This window comes from Poecile atricapillus, chromosome W (assembly GCF_030490865.1).
Source record: "Poecile atricapillus isolate bPoeAtr1 chromosome W, bPoeAtr1.hap1, whole genome shotgun sequence".
Classification (NCBI taxonomy): domain Eukaryota; kingdom Metazoa; phylum Chordata; class Aves; order Passeriformes; family Paridae; genus Poecile; species Poecile atricapillus.
In genome coordinates, this window is record NC_081288.1 from 81,125,569 (window position 1) to 81,147,247 (window position 21,679).

General features: G+C 42.1%; 1 protein-coding gene across 1 annotated transcript in view; it reads left to right on the forward strand.

The window, feature by feature from the left end:
• Positions 1-646: 646 nt before the first annotated feature.
• The window catches only part of LOC131592133 (uncharacterized), a 102,905-nt gene continuing 81,872 nt past the window's right edge, over positions 647-21,679 (forward strand). Inside the window, exon 1 of the mRNA XM_058863430.1 lies at positions 647-721. The gene's annotated coding sequence lies outside the window, so the exon portion shown is untranslated. The remainder of the gene's footprint in view (positions 722-21,679) is intronic.

The following is a 21,679-nucleotide window of genomic DNA, read 5'->3' on the forward strand; positions in this document are numbered from 1 at the left end:
TATTTTTGCCTTTGAATGGGAAGATCCAAATACCGGGAGAAAGCTACAATTAAGATGGACAAAATTACCGCAAGGATTCACAGAGTCCCCAAATCTATTCGGGCAAGCCTTAGAAGAGGTACTACAAACTTTCCCCACTCCTGTAGGAATACAAATCATCCAATATGTGGATGATCTCCTAATATCAGGAGAAATAGAAGCTGAAGTAAGAGAAGCTACTATAAAACTTCTGAATTTTCTTGGGGAAAAGGGACTCAGAGTATCAAAAGGAAAATTACAGTTTGTGGAATCAGAGGTAAAATATCTTGGTCACCTGATAAGTAAGGGTAGCAGGAAATTAAATCCTGAAAGAATTGCAGGGATCCTATCCCTTCCTCCTCCCTCTTCAAAGAAAGAGGTTAGGAAACTACTAGGACTGCTGGGATATTGCAGATTGTGGATTGAAGGATACACACAAGCAGTAAAATTTTTGTATGAGAAATTAACAGGGGGAGACAATATAAGATGGACTAAAGATGATGATGATAAATTAGAAAAATTGAAATTGAAACTAGCCTCAGTACCAGCCCTGAGCCTACCCTCCTTAGAAAAACCCTTTCATTTATATGTGAATGTGGAAAATGGAGTAGCTCATGGGGTTTTAGTTCAAGAATGGGGGGGGGTGAAGAAACCAATAGCCTTTTTATCCAAATTATTGGATCCGGTGAGCCATGGCTGGCCAGTATGTATTCAGGCAATAGCAGCTACTGCTATTTTAGTGGAGGAAAGCCGTAAGCTCACCTTTGGAAGTAAATTAATTGTATGCACACCCCATGCTGTCCGAAATGTGCTAAATCAAAAAGCTGAGAAATGGTTAACAGACTCCAGGATGTTAAAATATGAAGCAATCTTAATTGACAATAATGATTTTACAATAGAAACAAGCAGGAGTCTCAATCTGGCCCAATTTCTGTATGGGGAACCAAAAGATGATTTGGCACATAATTGTTTGGAAATCATACAATGCCAAACTAAAGTTCGGGAAGATTTAGCAGAACAAGCCCTTTTAGAAGGGAAAAAAATATATGTTGATGGTTCATCCAGATGCTTGCAAGGAAAAAGAATGTCAGGATATGCTGTAGTTGATGGGGAAAATATGCAAACCATCGAAAAAGGAAGTCTACCTTCAAACTGGTCTGCTCAATCTTGTGAATTATATGCTCTAAAAAGAGCACTGGAGCATCTAGCACATAAAAAGGGGACCATCTATACTGACTCAAAGTATGCCTTTGGAGTAATTCATACCTTTGGGAAAATTTGGGAAGAGAGGGGGTTACTAAACTCAAAAGGGAAAGGACTAGTGCATGAGGGATTATTTTAGAAGTTTTAGAAGCGTTAAAACTACCTGAGGAGATAGCTGTAGTACATATCAAAGGACACCAAAAGGGAATGACACCCGAAATAAGAGGGAATAACTTGGCGGATCAGGAGGCTAAAGAGGCGGCAGAAAATGGGGACAAACGAGTAATGTTAATTTTAACCCCAGACAGGGAAGAATTGGAAATCCCTAAATTTAGTGAGAAAGAAGAAAAAGAATTACTTAAGATAGGGGGAGAACGGGATCCATCTGGAAAGTGGAAACTCCCTGATGGGAGACAGTTACTTAATAAGCCACTCACCAGGAAAATATTAGAAGATATGCATCAGAAAACTCATTGGGGTACTCAGGCTTTGTGTGATCACTTTCTAAGGGATTTTGGATGCATTGGAATTTTTGGGGTAGCAAAACAAATAACTGAAAACTGCATAACTTGCCAAAAGGTAAATAGAAAAATAATGAGAAAAACACCATTAGGTGGCCGTGAATTAGCCTTACGGCCATTCCAAAGTATTCAAGTGGATTTCACTGAACTTCCCCAAGTGCAAAAATGGAAGTTCCTCTTGGTAATAGTAGACCACTTAACTCACTGGGTGGAAGCTATTCCCGCTGCCAGGGCCACAGCTAATGTGGTGTGTAAAACTCTTTTGGAACAGATTATTCCTAGGTATGGAATGGTTAATAAAATAGACTCAGATAGAGGAACACATTTTACATCTAAAGTCTTACAGCAAATAACCCAAGCCTTGGGAATAAAATGGGAATTGCATACCCCCTGGCACCCACAAAGTTCAGGTCGGGTGGAAAGAATGAATCAAACTTTAAAGAAGACCTTAACAAAATTAATGATTGAAACCCAGATGTCCTGGGTAAAATGTTTACCTCTGGCTCTATTAAGGGTCCGAACACAACCCAGGTCAGACCTGGGAGTGTCACCCTATGAAATGATGTTTGGACTACCCTTCCTTACCACCCGACATGAAACTGCCACTTATGAAGTAGGGGAAATAGGTGTCAGAAAGTATGTCACCACAATTGCTAAAACACTTGAAAACTTAAGGCTAAAAGGAATGATCCCCCAAACCACCCCTTTAGAGTTCAAAATTCATAATATTCATCCAGGAGAATGGGTACTGGTAAAGACATGGAAGGAACAATCTTTAACTCCTCAATGGGAAGGTCCTTTTCAGGTATTGCTGACAACGGAGGCTGCAATCCGGACCAGGGAACGAGGTTGGATCCACGCCAGCAGAATCAAGGGACCTGTGAAAAGACCTGAGGAGTGGACTATAACTTCTGAACTGGGTGATACCAAATTGACTCTAAAGCGGGGGCCGGGTGGTAATGAACTGGGACAATCCACAGGATCCAAGGAATGAGCAAAGAATCACAACTAATTGGGAAGTAAGACCAAGCCTGTATCAGTGGTTTCAAGTCCTGCCTGGACAAGTTCTGAGACACCTTCGATATCCACCTTGCGGGGGAATACTCCCACTCCAAACAGGAGGATCGGGGCTGTTTCGGTCAGGAAATCCTCATATTTTTGCTTTGACCTGTGATCTGTATAAAGAAGGGGGAGAATCACAACTTCCATCAGTGCCACACCATATGCCTTGTATAAATCATCCCAATACAGGACATGCTAGCTGGGTTAAATATAAGTGTTTAATTTGTGGGAAAAGTTGGTATTGCAGCTCACACAACCGGCGTTCTTGTAGGGAGTGTCGAGCACATAATCGATCTTCTATCCAAACAGAATTGCAGGCAACTGAGATAATAACTCTGCTCTGTGGATGGGAATGGCTAGTGCCTGTTGAGTGGGAAATACCTGAAGAACGGTGGGATACTACTGTTAAAAGGTGTCAAAAGAGATTTGCTTGGAAATTACAAAAGAGGAAGTGACAAGGAAATAGGGGGCAAGACCAGATTGGCCTCTATAACTCGCCACCAAGAAGAATATAAGCACCTGCTGTGAGCTGCAACCTCATAGGCAGGATGGGTGGGGGTGTAAGCCATACTGGACCCCTATTATTCCTTCTTCTGTCACTTATCCTTTTCCCTTTTGGGACACCAGCCAAGCCATGTTACAAATGCTATCGAAAACTTTACATGGAAAGACGCCGGGGTTTCTTTCTTATTACCCACACCAATATCGATAGTCACTGCTATAACCCATCCAAGTTAAGTACCTGTATACATAAAGAAGAAAAATATTGGATCACAGAAAACTTAGGAGTCAGTGGCACTAGATTGGGAAGCACTTGCCCAAAAGGGGAAAAATGGATTTGCTTCAAGGGGGCGGCCAAGGGAAAGACCCAAGATTTGATAAAGGAGCAAGTGATAAGAAAAAACACAAAACCAACACAGCAACCTAAGCCTATCTTAACCTCACGTCAGGATCTGTATGCAAGGCTCAAACAGCAATTAAAAGGGGAAATAGATATCTCAAGACTAGGGAAAAACCTGTTTGTGGATTTAGGGGAGAGGATAAGTAAAGAACTTAATATAACGAACTGTTGGGTCTGTGAAGGAGCCTTGATGACGGAGGAATGGCCATGGAAAGGTAGTAGCATAGGCCCGGTGGAACTCCTTAAGTGGAACCAGACCAATATAAGAGGCGGGACTCGACCAGAAGGATGGATTCTAAGTTCAACAGTGATAGGGGAAGAATGTTTATGGCGAACTGGTAAGAAGTTTCTTAAAGAAATAGGGAAAACTCCCTGTAAAAGGTATAAGGTTAGCAATGGAACTTCTACATGGTGGATCCCAGAGGAACCAACTCTGTATTGGACTCAAGGAAAAGTAAAAGAAAAGAATTGTGTGTATGATAATCGAACCAGACTGTTCAGATGTAATGGTAAAGGGAAAAATCCTTACTCTGGAATCCCAGAAATATCTAAATTTTGGGAAAATATAAATCAACAGAAAAATGACTGTTGGAAGGCACCAGATGGCTTATTTTGGATATGTGGGAAAAGGGCATACCCAAAGCTCCCTTCACAATGGAAAGGGAGTTGTACTCTGGGAATCATTCAACCAGGATTCTTCCTTTTGCCAGGACCAGATGGAGATCAATTGGGAGTGCCGGTTTATGAGGACCTAAAAAGAAACAAAAGGGAATTGTTTGGAGGACCTCAAAAATGGGGAGATGAGGAATGGCCCCCTGAACGCATACTGGAAACATATGGGCCAGCTACTTGGGCACAAGATGGAAGTTGGGGATATCGAACCCCAATTTACATGCTAAATCGTATTATAAGACTCCAGGCTGTAGTAGAAATCATAACCAATGAAACAGCTGGAGCTATGGAATTAATAGTCAGTCAGCAACGCCAAGCCAGAGCTGCAATATATCAGAATAGACTGGCTTTGGACTATCTATTGGCTGAAGAAGGGAGTGTTTGCGGGAAATTTAATACATCAGATTGTTGTTTACAAATTGATGACAATGGAAATGCTGTTCTAGATATCGCCAAGAACATCAGAAAAATAGCCCACGTACCAGTCCAAAAATGGGAGTCAATGATGACCACTAATTGGTGGAATAACTTGTTGGGGACAGAATGGTGGAAGAAGCTAGGTTTCTTCCTCCTATGCGCTACAGCTGGTTTAATATTCCTTCCTTGTCTAATCCCCTGTTTCATCCAACTAATCACCAAAGTGGTGCAGGGCATGCAAATAGTAGCAATGCCTACAGACCCAAAATTGGCTACATCTGGAACGGCACAAAAAATCATGGTATTAAGAAAACAAAATAATGTGAAAGATCCGTTGGAAGAAGCTAAATTGATTTGTGAAAAAAATGAACGAGTGCTAGAAGCTAGAAAACAAGAATTATTGCTCAAGCCAAATGGTTTATAAAAAAGATAAAAGGAGGAATTGTTGTGAATTCGTGTTGTAAATATTGGCTTTTCACAATTATTCTGATAAATATATATTATATGCTTTCACTATATACTTTTCTCTCTTAGCAAGTTATAGGCTTAGATAGGAATTCTGAATGGTAAGGATATGTTTCATCTGGACAAGGCAAGATAAACAAGCAAGACAATGGGAGGATCAAGCTGTGGAAAACAGGCTATTATCAACAGCAGGAAAAGGAGAGCAAATGGTTATCAAGAAGCCGGTACCAGGACGCTGGCAAGAGGGGAAGACAGGAAGACCAGCTACCCTCAAAGGAAGGATGAGGGGCTTATGCTCTTATCGATCATTGACCATTTCCAGAAGAAAGGAAACCAAACTCCAAAATAATGATGATCAGCAAAAATAGTGCTGACCAGCAGAAAATGAAGTTGTGCAAAAGCACGATCTAAAAAGGCAGAACCAGGGAGGGGACATGCTTTGAATATGCATTAACCCCTCACAGCAGGGGAAGATAAAAAGAGGGTCCCTGAGATACCAGGTGTGCTCTTGGCAGCGCGCCAAGGCACCCGGCTGTAACTCTTTGCTTTACTTTATGTCTCTTATTGTCTTTATTAAACTGTTTTAAAATTTTACAGGAGTGAACTTCGTTTTTCACAAAACTACTAACCCATATGGATTGCAAAATATTATTGAGTTTGATTTGCATCTGTTGTAGCTAATGAATCTTTTAATGACTAGCACAACTCTACTCACACATAGGTGGTCGTACATAATACACCAATATAGAAGTGACAGTGACAGAAGAGAAGGGACTCGCTTCTGTGAAAAACGAGGTTCACATATTTTTCTTATAGAATTTAAAAGTTTAATAAAAAGACAATTAGGAAATAAAAATAAAGTACAATATACAGATATGGCCGGGTGTCTCTGCATTCAGCCAAGAGAGCACACCTACTAACAAAGGATTGTCCCTTAAAAACAGAGCCCGACTACATATTGTTATAAATGCAATGGCAAAATAGGGTCAATAAAAAGCAATTTAGTATAAAACAATTTAAGCACCTGCAACAAAAGAGAAAAACCACAATAAATAGGTCAGCACAGCGCTGGGTGGACAGGGGTCTATACCCAAGGTATAGGTGTTCCCAAATCCACGATCGAGGGTTTTCTGGCCTGAGTTTTTATAGGGATTTTGTGTCTTGAGGCCAAATTCCAAGCAGGCACCATTCACCAAGGGTCCTTGATTGTTGGATGAATGGATTTCCTGGCATTGGAGAATAGAGTCTATAGATGTCCGGGCAGAGTCTCCTCATATGTAAAGAGGTTCTGAGTGTTGCTTGATTTCATTTTGGTTTGGGCCATCAGGATGGAGTGGTCGGATCCGGGTTGGAGCCGATGAATATCTCGGCTGGGCTTCTCCCTTTGTCCAGTCTGATTGCTTCTCCAACAGTGGTCTGCAAGGTGGGGTATTCAGGTCCAGCGATGATTATCTTGTCCGAGCTCATTCCTTTGTCAGCCTGATGGCCCGTGTCCTGCTCATTCTCTTCGGTTGATGGGTGCCGGCTAGGATTGTTATCTGGGTGCGGCTAGAATTGTTATCTCCTGAATGGGAATTCGCGACTAGATCTGGGGAAGGACTTTTTGGCCACACTGTATTTTATATTTTATATTATTATAGCTACCAATATATTTATTTAGACCTCCACTAATTTTTATTCATAAGTTCATTTATCACAATATTCATAAATTCTCATACATATTCATACATTATTCTTAGGATTTTTGGTGTTCTTCAGTTTTCTCTTGTCCCCTTTCCAATAGATCAATCTTCTTGGCACCACTGAGATTTACATTCCCTGATAACAGAAATGCAATGAATTCCTCCCCCAGAACTCTGGTCAGGCGGTCTTCATCTGGATAAGATAGTTTACGAATGCAGGGGGTCTCTATCTTTTTCAGTCTTTGGGTTATACAAACAAAAGTAGTTTTTGTTTTAATACTATGCCATAGCTTAACATATATGTATTATACCACTATTTTTAAGTTTCATCAATAACAAATAAAGGAAACTATATTAATACAGCTAAATTTTCTAATCTTATACATATAACATTCATTATAATATTTGCGAAAAGCCAATAATATGATATGCATTTATAACACTTCTATGCAGGAAGTCAATTTATTGATTACAGAGCTTAACATTTATACCTTTTCAGCTGTAGCTGAAAATAGCTCACTTGCTTAAGCAATATTCACTATAGTAACCATATCTATGTTTCTTAACAATATTTCTTCACTATAAACTAGCACAGGCTTGTACAGACACATATGGGTCTTACATAAACTAAGCATACCACTATCTGGTACTTCCCTCTTCAGGGTACCACTTGCACGGGCCTTACTGCCTGTAAAGGCCTGTGGCCTAGCAGTTACTTTGTCCACTTCTGCCATGAGTTTAGCAGTGCTCTCACTTCTGCTCCCTAGCTGTATTCCCACATCTCCCCCTTTCTTTTTCACCAGTAAAATCTTCTTTGTGGATTTATCAATCAGTCTCTGAACACATTGCAAAACACATGGCAGACAAATAATCAGAAGCAGCATCATGGCTATAACATAAATAGCTGTTTTAGTTAAATACTTAAGCCAGCCAGTAAGTCCCCATCAACCAAGTATATGTCCAAGCCAATCACCATCATCTATGACCCTTAGTTTGGTGACACTATCTCAAAGTGCTTGTATGCTAGCATGGATAGACTGAGAATTGTCGGATAGGTTCATGCAGCATAAGCCTTCAAAGTTATCACAACTGCCTCCATGCGCTAAAATAAAAAAATCAATTGCAGCTCTATTTTGCAGTGTGACATGCCTCACACTATCAACATCTGTTAATAAGCCTGTTAAAGCAGAGCTAGTAGCATTAGTTTGCTTTGCAAGCCAGCAGCCAAGATTAAGGATTTTTAATGTGTGTGCCGTTCCAATAGATGGAATAATCGAGGTGAATATTCAGGCTCCAAGGTTCCAAGATTTGACATTATCATCACAATCTTGGCTATACATGTGCGTGCTGTGTCTTGCTCGTACCGTCCTGTGTAAAGATGGTAAATCTTCTCATAAAGAGTAAAACATGGTTAGTCGCCCAAAAGTACAATGGCCTCCTACAGCCCTTCCTGGGATTCCTTTCCAAGCTCTATTTCCACATATTAAAAATATGTTGTCTAATAATCCAATAGCAGTGCTTCCAGGATAAATTGGTTGAGGCAAGGTGTGATTACACCAGGCAGAAGCATTGGCATAAATTCTTGTACCTGAGACAACAAGGCCAAATCTTTTCTTGGCAGAGTTTCTGCCAGTATAATTTAGGAAGAAACACGCAAAAGACTGCATGGATCCAAAAATGTCCAATTCCTGAGGCTGCATAGGAAGAGGAGGAAAGTTTAAAACTTTATTTACCCCTAAAAAGCTCTCGTTAGAAAAATACCATCCAGCTGGCTCATCAGCCTTTTTATGCCAACTTTCATTGTACCACCACACTGGCTCAATTCGACCTGGGGCAGTACAATCTTTCTGAGCTGTCAAATTAAACAAAAAATCCCATTCAGTTTTCTCCAAAGGTATGGCTACTAAGCAAGTTTGGAAAGGATCACCAGGGGAGGTCATGGATAGGCACAATGTAGATTGGTTTAAAGCTTCAGCTAGCATAATCCAAACATTATGTTCTGGAAGGGGTGGCATTATAACCACTCCTCCATCATCAAGGCTGAGTCTTACAAGTAGGATCAGCTTGAGGAGGCCAACCAGGTTCCCAAAAATATCTATACAAAGGTAAGCCATAATCTTGTGCCCATATAAATTTTAAAATTATACAATCACCAAAAGAACAGCACAAAGGATAACACTGTGGGCAATCCCGGTGTCGGTGCTCCGATGCACTATACCACTTGCTCTGATACCTAAAGCATGAACACAAAGTCCATGTGTGGACATGATTTTCTGAACCTGAGAGAGTTTTAGGCTCTCAGGGGCTGATCTGTTTCCCACGAGAAAGTCTTTTGGGAAACCTTTCTCTCTCAAGGACTGTTTTGTAAATAAGGCTTTGGTTCTCAAAATAATGACACAGATGTTTTGAGAGTATTTTTCTCTTGTCCCACCAATGAGAGGAGGGAGGTGTTGTTCCTTGTACCAATCAGATAACCTGTATTGGAACACCTTATAAAAAAGGTTGAAAACCCCAAAATAAAGGCTTTTTGCCTCCTGAAAATAAACCTCATCTGCTTGTGATAAGAACCCTCGTTTCATACTTTGTGTTCACTAGCGACATCCATGCCTGGTGGGAATAATTTCTGCAAATAAAACAAGGAATAGGGTTGTTTTCAAGGCTAAGTCCAAATCTTCTTTTGCTCTGCTTCTGCTGCTGTTCACGTATGGAGGCTTGTTGTGCAATTAAAGCTTCTACTATCTCTGGGATGAGCTGGTCATGCAGTTTGCAAAGTGGGGAGAGGTTGATGAATCCCCTTGGGTCAGGTAGGAGCTGGCTTGGGTGACCGCGGGATCTTGGTGGATGCAGACTCTGCTATTGGGGAAGGCAAAGCCGGGGGTGAAGTGCCAGGGTGATCAGGATCCTCAGGAGAGGTGTTCAAAGATTCTCTGAAAAGTTTAATGTTTTTGGCCGGGATCCACCTTGGGCTGTTTTCTGTGGAGACACAAGCAAAACCTCTTCCCCATGTAACAAGGGGATAAGGTCCCATGATCTTACCTGTTTCTAGGTCCTTAATAAGGACTGGGGCCTTTTGTTTAACTTCAAGCTGAGAGTTATTGGCAAAGTGCCTTACAACTGGGGGATTAGGATCCATTAGGGAACAATTAAAAAAATTAAAGACATACAATGCCTTCTGTAATCATTCTGCCAGATTAGCATTTTCCATTCCCCCTTTCTATTGTAACAAAAGACACTTAAATGAAGCATGGGCCTATTTGATTATAGTTTGGCCCCTTGAAGAATGGGGAATCCTGGTTTTATGTGTCACCCCCCAGAGGGCAAAAAAATTTGCAACTTGCTGGGAGATGTAGGCTGGGCCATTATCAGTTTTAACTTGTGAGGGAATTCCCAGGACTGAAAAAGCACTTGTAAAATTATGGCAAATGTCTTTTGCTGATTTTCCTGTATGACAGGATGCAAACAAGGCACCTGAAAAAGTATCTATGGAGGAGTAAATAAATTTAAGTTGGCCAAATTCTGGAAAATTAGTAACATCTGTTTGCCAAATTTGAAGTCTTTGGAGTCCTATAGGGTTAATATGGATGCTAACTCTGAAACAGAGTGCCTGTAGAAATTGCAGGCCACATAGCTTTCTCAGTCTTGCCTGAGAAAGTGGCCTGAGAATTCATGGGGAGGAATTAAAACAATCCTCAGAGACAGAAAACAGCCTTGCAGGTGCTGTTTGTCTGTTCCTTGTTTTCTTGCAGGAGAAGGTCGAGGGGTGGTGAGCCCCACTGACCAGTGATGGTGATGTGTTAGTTTACTAGCCAATAAGAGTTTCTTTTCTGTACTTTCCACGTATCGGTCTATAAAAAAGATCTGAAGCAATAAACTGAGAGAAATTCTCCTGATCGACTCCTGAGAGAGTCTGTGTCGTTCTTCTCGCCGTTCCTAATAGAGCGACAGGTTAACACCTCTGGCAACAGAAGGGAAGGAGTGCCTTTGACAGTCTGGTCATACAACCACAATGCTAGCAGCTTGGTGGCTAGTCAAGTCAAAGGAGAGCGCTAATGCTGCTGCATTCTGATGAAAAAAGGAGTGACTGAGTTTTGCTTGGGCGAAGCAATCAGGTAACACCTGAACAGGTAACGCAAGCAAGTCTGTTTGGCGATTCCCTTCTGCAATAAAACCAGGAAAAGTAGTGTGAGAACGAACATGCATTACAAAGTATGGCTTCTGTCTGTTACCTAAAAGAAAAACAAGTTGTTGTAACCATTGAAATAGTTCATTGTTGGGCACATCTTTTAGTACAGCAGCTTCAGCCCTCTCAACAAGTCCTGCAACATAAGCAGTGTGCTATTAAGTTAAAAGGGGTAACAAATCGCTGAAAGGCTCAAACAACAGCTGCCAATTCACCAATCTGAGGAAAACCTGAAACAGTGGTGATATCTGAATCCCATCGGTTAACATCTGTGTTCCACCAGAACATCGCTGACTTGCGGGTGTGGCCAGATACATCTGTGAAGACAATTAAAGCTTGTAACAAAACCTTGCTTCTCCTGGGTTGCATTAGATTAAAATTGGCTGCCATGAGCTTGTGCTTTGGGGGATGTGTAGAAAGTTGTCCAGGAAAATCAGTGAGGGCCATTTGAAATACTTGTGATTGCTGCAGGAGCCACTGTAAATAAACAGCAGTAATAGACAAACTGATCAAACAAAAATCCACACCTGTGTTATAAATGCAAAGGCAAATTCAGGATAAAAATAAAAAGAGAAATTTATTAATAAACAACAAAGAACAAACAACGAGAAAAAACCACAATAAAACGGTCAGCGCAGCGCTGGGTGGACCGGGTCTACACCAGTGGTGTAGGATTCCCAAATCCACGTTTGAGTGTTCTCAAGCCTGGGGTTTTATAGAGATTTTATGTCCTCAGGCTAGAATTCCAAGCAGGCTCCATTCACCAAGTGTCCTTGATTGTCTGGTGAATGGATTTCCTGGCATGGAAAAATAGAGCTAACAAGTGTCCGGACAGGATCTCCTCATATGCAAAGAGATTCTGTATGTATTTCAATTTGTGTCATCTAGGCAGAGTGGTGTGATCCGGGCTGGTGCCGATGGATATCTCGGCGGAGCCTTCCCCTTTGTTTCTTTTGATTGCGTCTCCAACACCGGTTTGACAGGTGGGGTGTTCAGGTCTGGCGACGTCTACCTTCTTGGGACTTGTCTTTTTGTCGACCTGATTGTTCCCCAACAGAGGTTTGCAGGGCGTTGTTCAGGTCCGGAGATGGATATCTCCTCTGAGCCAGCTCTTTTGTCCTCTTGATGGCCCTCGTCCTGTCTATTTTCTGAGCTGATGTTCGTTATCTGGGTGTTGGTTGCAATCTGTTACCTCTCGGAGGGAACTCCCAACCAGACCCGGAGAAGGATTTTTTTTACATTTTGGATTTTATATCATTACAACACATACATATCTTATTTATACTTTTTACGAATTTTTATTTACAGATTAATTTATTACACCTGCAAGTGTGGTAAGTCTCTGTCTTGCTTTTACAATGAGCAAGGCAAACATTTCATGCTGGGTGATTATAGTTTTAGATGTGGTCTGGCCAAAAATACACTCTATGATCAGCAAGGGGTCTGGAACATTAGGGTCCCATTGGCAAATTAAAGCATGGGGTTGCTTAGCAGGATTCAGGATTATTAAAGAAAAAGCCAACTCTGGGGCCCATTGGGCTGCTTGCTGATTTGAGATCGCATCAGCTACCTTTTGCAGTGCTTGGCAAGCTTCTACTGCAAGCCACCAAGGCGACAGGAGATCTGGTTCTGCTTTTAACAGAGCAAACAAAGGGCTCAAGTACGCATTTGAAATTCCTAACAGAGGGTGGACCCAATTAATTGTTCTCAAAAGTTTTTGAGCATCATGTAAAGAACGAATGTCTATGAATTTGTACAGGCTGAGAGGAAATACTTTGAGTCTTTATGTGCCAGCCAAGGTATTTCCAAGGGGGTTGACACTGGATTTTTTGAGGAGTACCACAGTCCTGTTTCAGTTACAGCAGCAATGACAAGGGCTAAGGCTTCCTCCATTGCTATTTTTAAAATCCTCCTGCTCCCCTGAGACTGCAGTCCGCTCAGCCGGGGTCCAGAGAAGAGGGGAGTTTATATATAGCAAGGACTAGGGATAAAAACGAGGCACTTTTTTGGAGTCCCGGCTTTAATCAGAAGATGTTCAGGGCAGGAAAAGAGGAAATGAGTGAAACAGAGAAATTAAGAATTAGAAAGAAATGCTTGACTAAAAGGAGTGTCTGACAAAAACCATACCCTGACACCCTAATCCACAAGAACAGGAAAAAGAGTCAGACTGCAAGATGAGATAAGGAGCTGGAATACACAAACAAGATGCAAAGACAAAGGCACCACAGGATAAAGGAGATTTCTCGGACCCTAAGCCAGAAGAAATGGATTTGAAGTCCCAAAAGGCAGCCAAAGAACTGAAAGGGGCATGGAGCTAATTGTAATATGAAGTGAAGACAGGTGGGGTTAGGAAATTAATATGTATTAGGCATATCGTGTAAATCTAGTCTGTAAATGATAAAAAGGGAAAACCCAATCAAAAAGGGGTGCATACTTTTGGAGGAGATATCCCCATGCACCTCAGCGCTGAATAAATTCATACCTGCTCTTAAAACTGCTCTGCTAGTTATAGAGTCCCTTTATTCTGAACATCATTTTGGCGAGCCAGGTAGGAGGGTCTATGTCTGGCTGCGGGAGCGGCCGAAGAACGGATTCCCTGGTGCGCCCCCAGGACTTTCCGGAAGGGACCCTGAGCCTCGGTTCGCTCACCGCGGGGACAGACAACAACCTGCCGGCCTGCAGATAAAGGTATGAATTAAATATCAAGGGGAGGGCTGCTGGTAAACCGAACAGAGATGTCTGTTGTACAGCACAGTCCCGGTGGGCTTGCAAGCACCCGGCCAGGAGGGGCCGGAGACAGAGGGAAAGGGATTGATCCTGGCTGATAGCGCGGCCAACGTGGGGGGGTTCTCGCTGAGCTGATAGAGCAGCCCGCTAGCGACTCTGGGGGTGAGTCGAGCGAACCCTTATTTTGTGTGAATGCTAAGTCTGAACACGTTGAGTCACTGAGTGTGTTTGGTGTGTGAATGAGGGAGTGTGACGCACCAGAGGTGCGGAGCGAGTGTGGAGCTCTATCCGCGGTTCCGACCTTGGGCGACTAAGTCAGCCGGAGAAAAGCGAAGCGACTGGAGTCAGTGTGGAGCAAACCCAAGTGTAAATGAGGAGTGTTGTGCTTGAGTGCGAAGTGGTTAATATTTGTTTTAACCGTGTGTAGACGCTGGTATTGTTGCTTTAATAGCCATCAGGGCATATGCTTCACGTGCAAAGTGAAAACTTTGAAGTTTGTGTGTGAAAAGTCACATTAGGTGCCCACTAATTGCAATTGTGTGTGAGAAGAATACTGGGAAGAGGCAGTGGAATTGTGTGAGGAAAAGTTTGGGTGGAAACGGGACAGGACAAGAAAGGGAAACAATGGACACTGGACAAAGTAAAGAAATCCCTAAAGCAAGTCCGCTAGGTTGTATTCTTGCACATTGGAAAAATATTGCTGGACGTGGAGGAACTGAGAACAAGAAGGATTTAATCAAATTCTGTAAGGACTGGTGGCCACTATATAAATTAGATGAGGGAGTGAAGTGGCCACCTAGTGGAACCTTGGACTATAACACGCTATTGCAACTCATGCTCTTTCTTAGGAGGGAAGGGAAATGGGCAAAGGTAACATATGCTGATATGTTTTTCTCCCTTCGAAATCACCCCGAATGGCAGAGGGACTGTGGGATCAGGGCTCCTTCTGACCCTCTGGTATTGGCCCTGGAGAAGGAGAATAAGACTAAGAGGGGGAGGCTTAAGCGGTGTTGTTTAGTGTGTAGCATAGGGCAAAGATGCACGAAATCAGATAAAGTTTATCAGACTGTGACCCAAGAACAAGATCTGGCAGATGATTTGCTTAAGCCTCCCCACATAAGACCAGAAAGGGAGGAGGATGAAGATGTGGACTCAGGGGATGTAGGCACCCTTCCGATTGCACACCGCACTAGACAACAGACACACATATTACAGGCACTGCTGCGTGAGGCAATGGGACCAGAGAGAGGAGTGGTATTGGTTAAAGTTCCCTTCTCCACAATCGATTTGGAGGCATGGGAGAAGGTTGCTAAAAATTACCGCAATGATCCAGTTAACACAGTCTGTGATATATAATAAAACAACACAATCCAGACTGGAGTGATATGCAATTATTATTAGATGCACTGACCGAGACAGAAAAACAATTAATTATAAAAATGGCAGGGAATCTGGCAGAAGATTATTATAAAACCCAAAAATTGGATGTGAAAGATTATTTCCCACTCCAAAACCCACAGTGGGATCCAAACAGATTAGCAGAATTAAAAAAACTAGAAAGCTACCAGGAGTGGATCACAAAGGGGATGGAAAGAGCCATCCCCAAAACTATAAATTGCAAAAACTATATGCAATCAAGCAGGGGCCCTCTGAGTCGCCATCCGAATTCCTCGAAAAATTAAGAGACGCCATGCGCCATCACACATCACTGGACCCTGGGTCTGAAGTAGGGATACAGCAGTTAGTTAATTTATTCCTGAGGCAGTCTACGGGTGACATAAGGCGTAAACTCCAAAAGCTTCGGGGGGCAGATGGGAGGAACTTAGAGACTTTGTTAGATGAGGCGTGGAGAGTTTTTAGTAACCGGGAAGAAGGATATAAACAAGGAATGAGGAAGTTTGTATCTGTTGTAAGTGAGGGAGAGAGAGGAAAACGTGGACATGGATCATACAGACAAAGCCCGTCCTGACTGGGCAGAGACCAGTGTGCGATCTGTAAGAAATATGGTCACTAGAAAAGTCAGTGCCCAGAGCGGAGACGGGGTGGATTCCAGAAAAAGGGAGACCGGGAAAAAGGGAAAATGATTGCATATGAAGATTGAAGAGGACCAGTAGATCTCACCCCAGAAGATCCACTGGTTATAAAATTGAAACTGGGAGAAAGAGGGAAAGAGGTGGAATTTCTGGTTGACACGGGGGCAACATATTCAGCCTTGAATAAGACTTTGGCACCTGTGGAGAAGGATTATGTTACAGTAATAGGAGCAACTGGTCAACCTGAAAAAGCATATTTTTGCAAGCCATTAAAGTATAAGCTTGGAAAGCAATGGGGTATTCATAAATTCCTATATCTGCCCAGATCCCCGAGACATCTGTTGGGTAGAGACTTGTTAGAACAATTACAAGTAACTATTAAATTTAAAAATAGAGAGGATATTCTGGAGGTAAATGATGGAAAGTACATAGAGGCATTGAGTCTAATGTTGACAGCCGTCCACACAGAGGGGGAAATTAGTGAAGAAATAATAAATCAAGTATTTCCTGGAGTGTGGGCCTCCAATGTACCAGGGAGAGCGAAAAATGCACTTCCAATATTAATCAAACTCAAGGAAAGAAGACAACCAGTTAGAATTAAACAGTACCCCCTGAAAAAGGAAGATAGGGAAGGAATTAGTCCCATAATTGAAAACTTTTTGCAGTTAGGCTTGTTAAAAGAGTGCCCATCTGAGTTCAATACTCCCATTTTGCCAGTCCGAAAACCTGATGGGTCATACCAGATAGTACAAGATCTAAGGGCTGTTAACAAAATAACTGAAGATCTCTATCCTGTAGTCGCAAATCCATACTTTACTAACGTGCCTGACACCCGAGCTAACTTAGTTTACTGTTTTAGACTTGAAAGATGCCTTCTTTTGCCTCCCTATCCATGAGGACAGCCAGAAAATTTTTGCATTTGAATGGGAAAACCCCAAAAGTGGGCGCAAATCCCAGCTCACCTGGACTGTGTTGCCTCAAAGATTTAAAAACTCTCCTACTCTGAAGAGCAACTTGCCAAGGATCTGTAATCCTGGGAGGCTCCCCCAGAAGAAGGAAAGATATTGCAGTACGTGGATGACATCCTCATAGCCACCCGGACAAAAGAGGCATGCATAGCCTGAACTGTAAACCTGCTAAACTTTCTGAGACTTCAGGGATACAGGGTATCAAAGAAAAAGGCCCAGGTAGTGAAGCCAAAGGTAATTTATCTGGGTTATGAAATCAGTGCTGGACAGCGGACTCTAGGGCAAGATTCCAAAGAAGCGATATGCCAAACCCCAAAACCTCAAACAGTGAAGGAGCTGTGAACATTCTTAGGAATGACAGGATAGTGCAAACTATGGATACACAGCTATGGGTTGCTTGTGAAACCTCTGTATGGGCTCATAACAAACGGGAACAGAGACCTCCAGTGGACAAAAGAGGCCACACAAGCCTTCCACCAGCTGAAGAATGCCCTAATGTCGGCTCCAGCGCTTGGACTCCTGGATGTAAGTAAACCGTTCTTCCTGTTTTCCCATGAGAAGCAAGGAATTGCCCTGGGAATACTGGCCCAGGACTTGAGTCCGTACCGAAGAGCAGTTGCTTACTTCTCCAAACAACTAGACGCAACAGCCAAGGGATGGCAAAGATGCCTTAGAGCTGTTGCTGCAGGGGTGCTGAATATTCAGGAAGCACGCAAATTCACCCTAGGTCAGAAGATGACTGTATTGGTGTCTCACACAGTGTCTGCAGTCCTAGAAGTAAAGGGCGGGCACTAGCTTTCTCCACAAAGGTTCCTGAAATATCAAGCCATCATGGTAGAACAAGATGATGTAGAGATAGTTGTAACTAACATTATCAACCCAGCTTCTTTTCTCAGTGAGAATCAAGGGGAGCCGGTGCACCACGACTGCCTGGAGACTATCAAAGCCTCCTACTCCAGCCACCCAGACCTGAAAGACACCCTGCTGGATGATGCAGAAACCTAGTTCACTGATGGGAGCAGCTACATCATCAATGGAAAGCGACACGCCAGGTATGCAGTTACCACCTGCAAAGAGGTAATAGAATCTGGACCCTTGCCAACAGATACCTCTGCACAAAAGGCAGAGATCATCGCTCTAACCCGTGCCCTGGAGATTGCAAAGGGAAGGAAAATAAACATCTATACAGACTCAAGATATGCATTTAGGGTTGTACATGCACATGGAGCCATCTAGAAAGAAAGGGGACTGTTAAACTCACAAGGGAAAAACATCAAACATGCGCAGGAGATATTGTGGCTACTGGAAGCAGTCCAGCTACCTGAGCAAGTAGCAATTATGCACATTAAGGCACACCAGAAGATGAGCTCAGAATTGGAAGAAAGGAACGAGCTGGCGGACAGAGAGGCAAAAGAAGCAGCAAAAGGTGAGATAACAATTGAGAGAGCCTTAATTCCTGATGGGCAGATCTCCCTTGAAGGTAAGCCAGTATATACTAGAAAAGATAGAAAACTAATTCAAGATCAAGGGGGAAAATATAACCAAGAGGGATGAGGTATTACTGCAGAAGGGACAATAGTCATCCCTTCTCATTTGTTATGGTCACTAGTAAGAGAAAAGCACCAGAAAACACACTGGGGAATAGATGCCCTGTATAGCTATCTAATTGAAAAGATTACTGCCAGAAATTTATACTCTACTATCATTCAGGTAACTTGGCAGTGTGACATTTGCCTCCAGACTAAACCTAAGAATACCCCCAAACCAAATCTCGGTCAAATTAGAAAAGGCCATGGGCCTGGACAACAATGGCAAATTGACTTCTCAGAACTCCCAAGAAAAGGGGGGTATCGATATTTGCTAGTTTTAACAGATACCTTTTCAGGGTGGCCAGAGGCTTTTCCCACCAAGACTGCCAAAGCCTGGGAGGTAACCAAGGTATTGCTACAAGAAGTAATACCACGCTTTGGGGTTCCAGCCACAATATCTTCAGATAGGGGGGCACATTTTATCTCAAAAATAGTACAACAAATCAGTCGACATCTGGAGATAGATTGGGAGCTCCATACCCCTTATCTCCCCCAGTCAAGTGGCCAAGTAGAAAAAAATGAATCATTTAATTAAACAGCAAATTGTGAGGCTGAGACAAGAAGCTAATTTACCTTAGCCCCAATCTCTCCCACTGGCATTGATGCGGATCCGAACCAAGCCCGGAGCCAAAGAAAAACTAAGTCCCTTTGAAATGCTTTATGGGAGACTATATGGTGTGCAAAAGAGATTGTCTATCCAAGTGGGGGAGGAGAGGCTGACTGCCTATATGATAGCCTGTGGACTCTGTGTCTAAGTCTGAAACAGAGAGCCTGTAGAAATTACAGGCTACATAGCTTCTCAGTCCTGCCTGAGAGCTAGCCTGAGAAATTCATGGGAGGATTTGAAAACAATCCTCAGAGACAGAAAACAGCCGTGCCAGGTGCTGTTTGTCTGTCCCTCGTTTTCTTTGCAAGAGAAAGTCAGAGGGTGTTGTGTCCCACTGACCAATGATGGTGATGTAGCAGTTTACTAACCAATAAGAGTTTCCTTTCTATACTTTCCACAGATCAGTCTATAAAACAAGGCTGAAGCAATAAACTAAGGAATTCTCCTGTTCTGACTCCATGAGAGTCTGTGTCATCTCTTCCCAGCCGTTCCTTAATAGAGCAACAATAGCCCTAGGCAAACAGCTCAAAGCAATTGAGAAACATATGGCTGGAACCCAGAGCAGAGGGCTGGATGGGTCAGTGCATGACATACAGCCTGGAGATTATGTGTATGTTAAGTCTCTTACAGAAAAACTTTAGAACCACAGTGAGAAGGACCGTTCCAGGTGATCCTCATCACCTTCACTGCAGTTAAGATCAAGGAACAGAGCGCCTGGATTCACCATTCTCGAGTGAAGAAGGCTCCAGAAGCCCCTTGGAAAGTAACACTGGCTGACAATAAACTGAAACTACAACTTACTAGAGCAAAATGAGTACATTGCAGTTGGGAGCATTCCATGAAAACCTAGTCAATAAAGCCAGTCTGTTTGTTTTACTTGTAACCACAAGTGTAATTCAAGAACTGGAAAGCACCTCTAGCCAGAAAAATGCTGAATGGCCTTGGTCCCAAGCTTTCATTCAATCCACTGGATTCATGGGAAAACACTGATATAAGAGATTTAAACCTATCAACTGTAGTTATGCATGAAAACCAGATATATAAAAAGCAAAAATGGCAAAAACAAAGGTTATGAACCCTTCAAGAGACTATCAGAGAAGTAATCAGGATAAGATGCCGGATGATTAATGGGACTAACTATGAAAAGGCAGTTCATATTAGTGTTTCAGCTTCTCCTACAGGCAAGCACTGAGAAGTTTGTGACCGTTTAAATAAATTGTATTGTTAGTATTTTTACATTAGTACAAACAGTGGATGTGGTCTGCCTCTAGGGTCGTGGGGATAAAGAGCTAACATTCAAATTTAGAATGAAAGCCATGCCTATTGCAACGACCAAATCAACTGTAACCCAAGCTCAGACCACACCATCTAAAGTTAAACCTAAGATTGAACCTAAAATTTATGAAGTTGGTCCATATGTAATAAGGAATACAAGACAACAACAACTGTTATTTAATCCAGAGTGGTCTCTCAAGCGTATTGAATTACTAATGCAAACTAACATCTCTGAGATTCAGACAGCCTGCTCCTCTTTCCTAAAGACATCATCTGAGGGCTGGGCAACATGGTTACAAAAGCAGATAAACTTCAGAGGCAAAATGAGAAGAGACTTAACAGGAATATTAAGAACAAGGTTAAGAGTACTAAATGGAATTAATTCAGAAATATTAATGAATAAATTAGCTGCTGCAACAAGTGATTTGACGAAACTAAAACAGCCCCTACAATCCTCTTTATTAGCACTAGAAACTAACCAATGGGACATTTCTAAAATATTACCAAGGTGGAAAGAGGCTGGGGACCAAGACCACAAGCTAATAATAAAAGCACTAAATATTGCCCAAAATAATGTGTCATTAGCCCTTAGCTGCATACAAGCACAATTATTGATGCAATCAATAGTTGCTTCAGTAATAAGAGAAAGAAGTGAAGGTGCTTTTCCAATTGAAATTAGGAAAATTGTCTGGGACAATGCAAACAATTTAGAAAGAAAACTTCAGTCTTAGTGGACTCTGATAAATTTTACTTATGACCCTACCAACGAAATAGCTACTGCCTTTGTGCTGACTATATGCAATGCCACAATTTACAATATCCACCCTATTATTGCATTAAGATTAAATCATGAAGGGGCAGTTCTCTACCCCTCAGAGCATAGAGCATGGGCCCGGTTGATGAATGGGGGGTGGCAAACTGTGAATTTAGAATCTTGTGTTACCCGGGAACAACAAGAGTTTATCTGTGAGGCTAACACGATTGATGCACAAGACATATGTTTAGACACTGAGCAAAGCATCTGCCACTTTGAGATTCATCCTGATACTAGTCAGAAGAGTGTGCTTGTATATATTGGCCTAGGCTGTGTATGTCTAAGAACTGTGTGTGTTTCTGTAGAAATAGATGATAACAATGTAAATTTGCCTATTAAAAACCATTCTAACTTTTGTATTTGTAATTTTGTTAAAATTGTAGGGTGTGATTTTTTATATTCAGCACCGGTTACATCCCACCAGTTGATAAGATCTAACTATACAATATACCATAAATTATCACCTACACCCATTAGAATGAACCTGACATTAGTAAGACAGCTAATGAACCACCAAAATTTGGCAAAAATCCTGAAAGAGATAC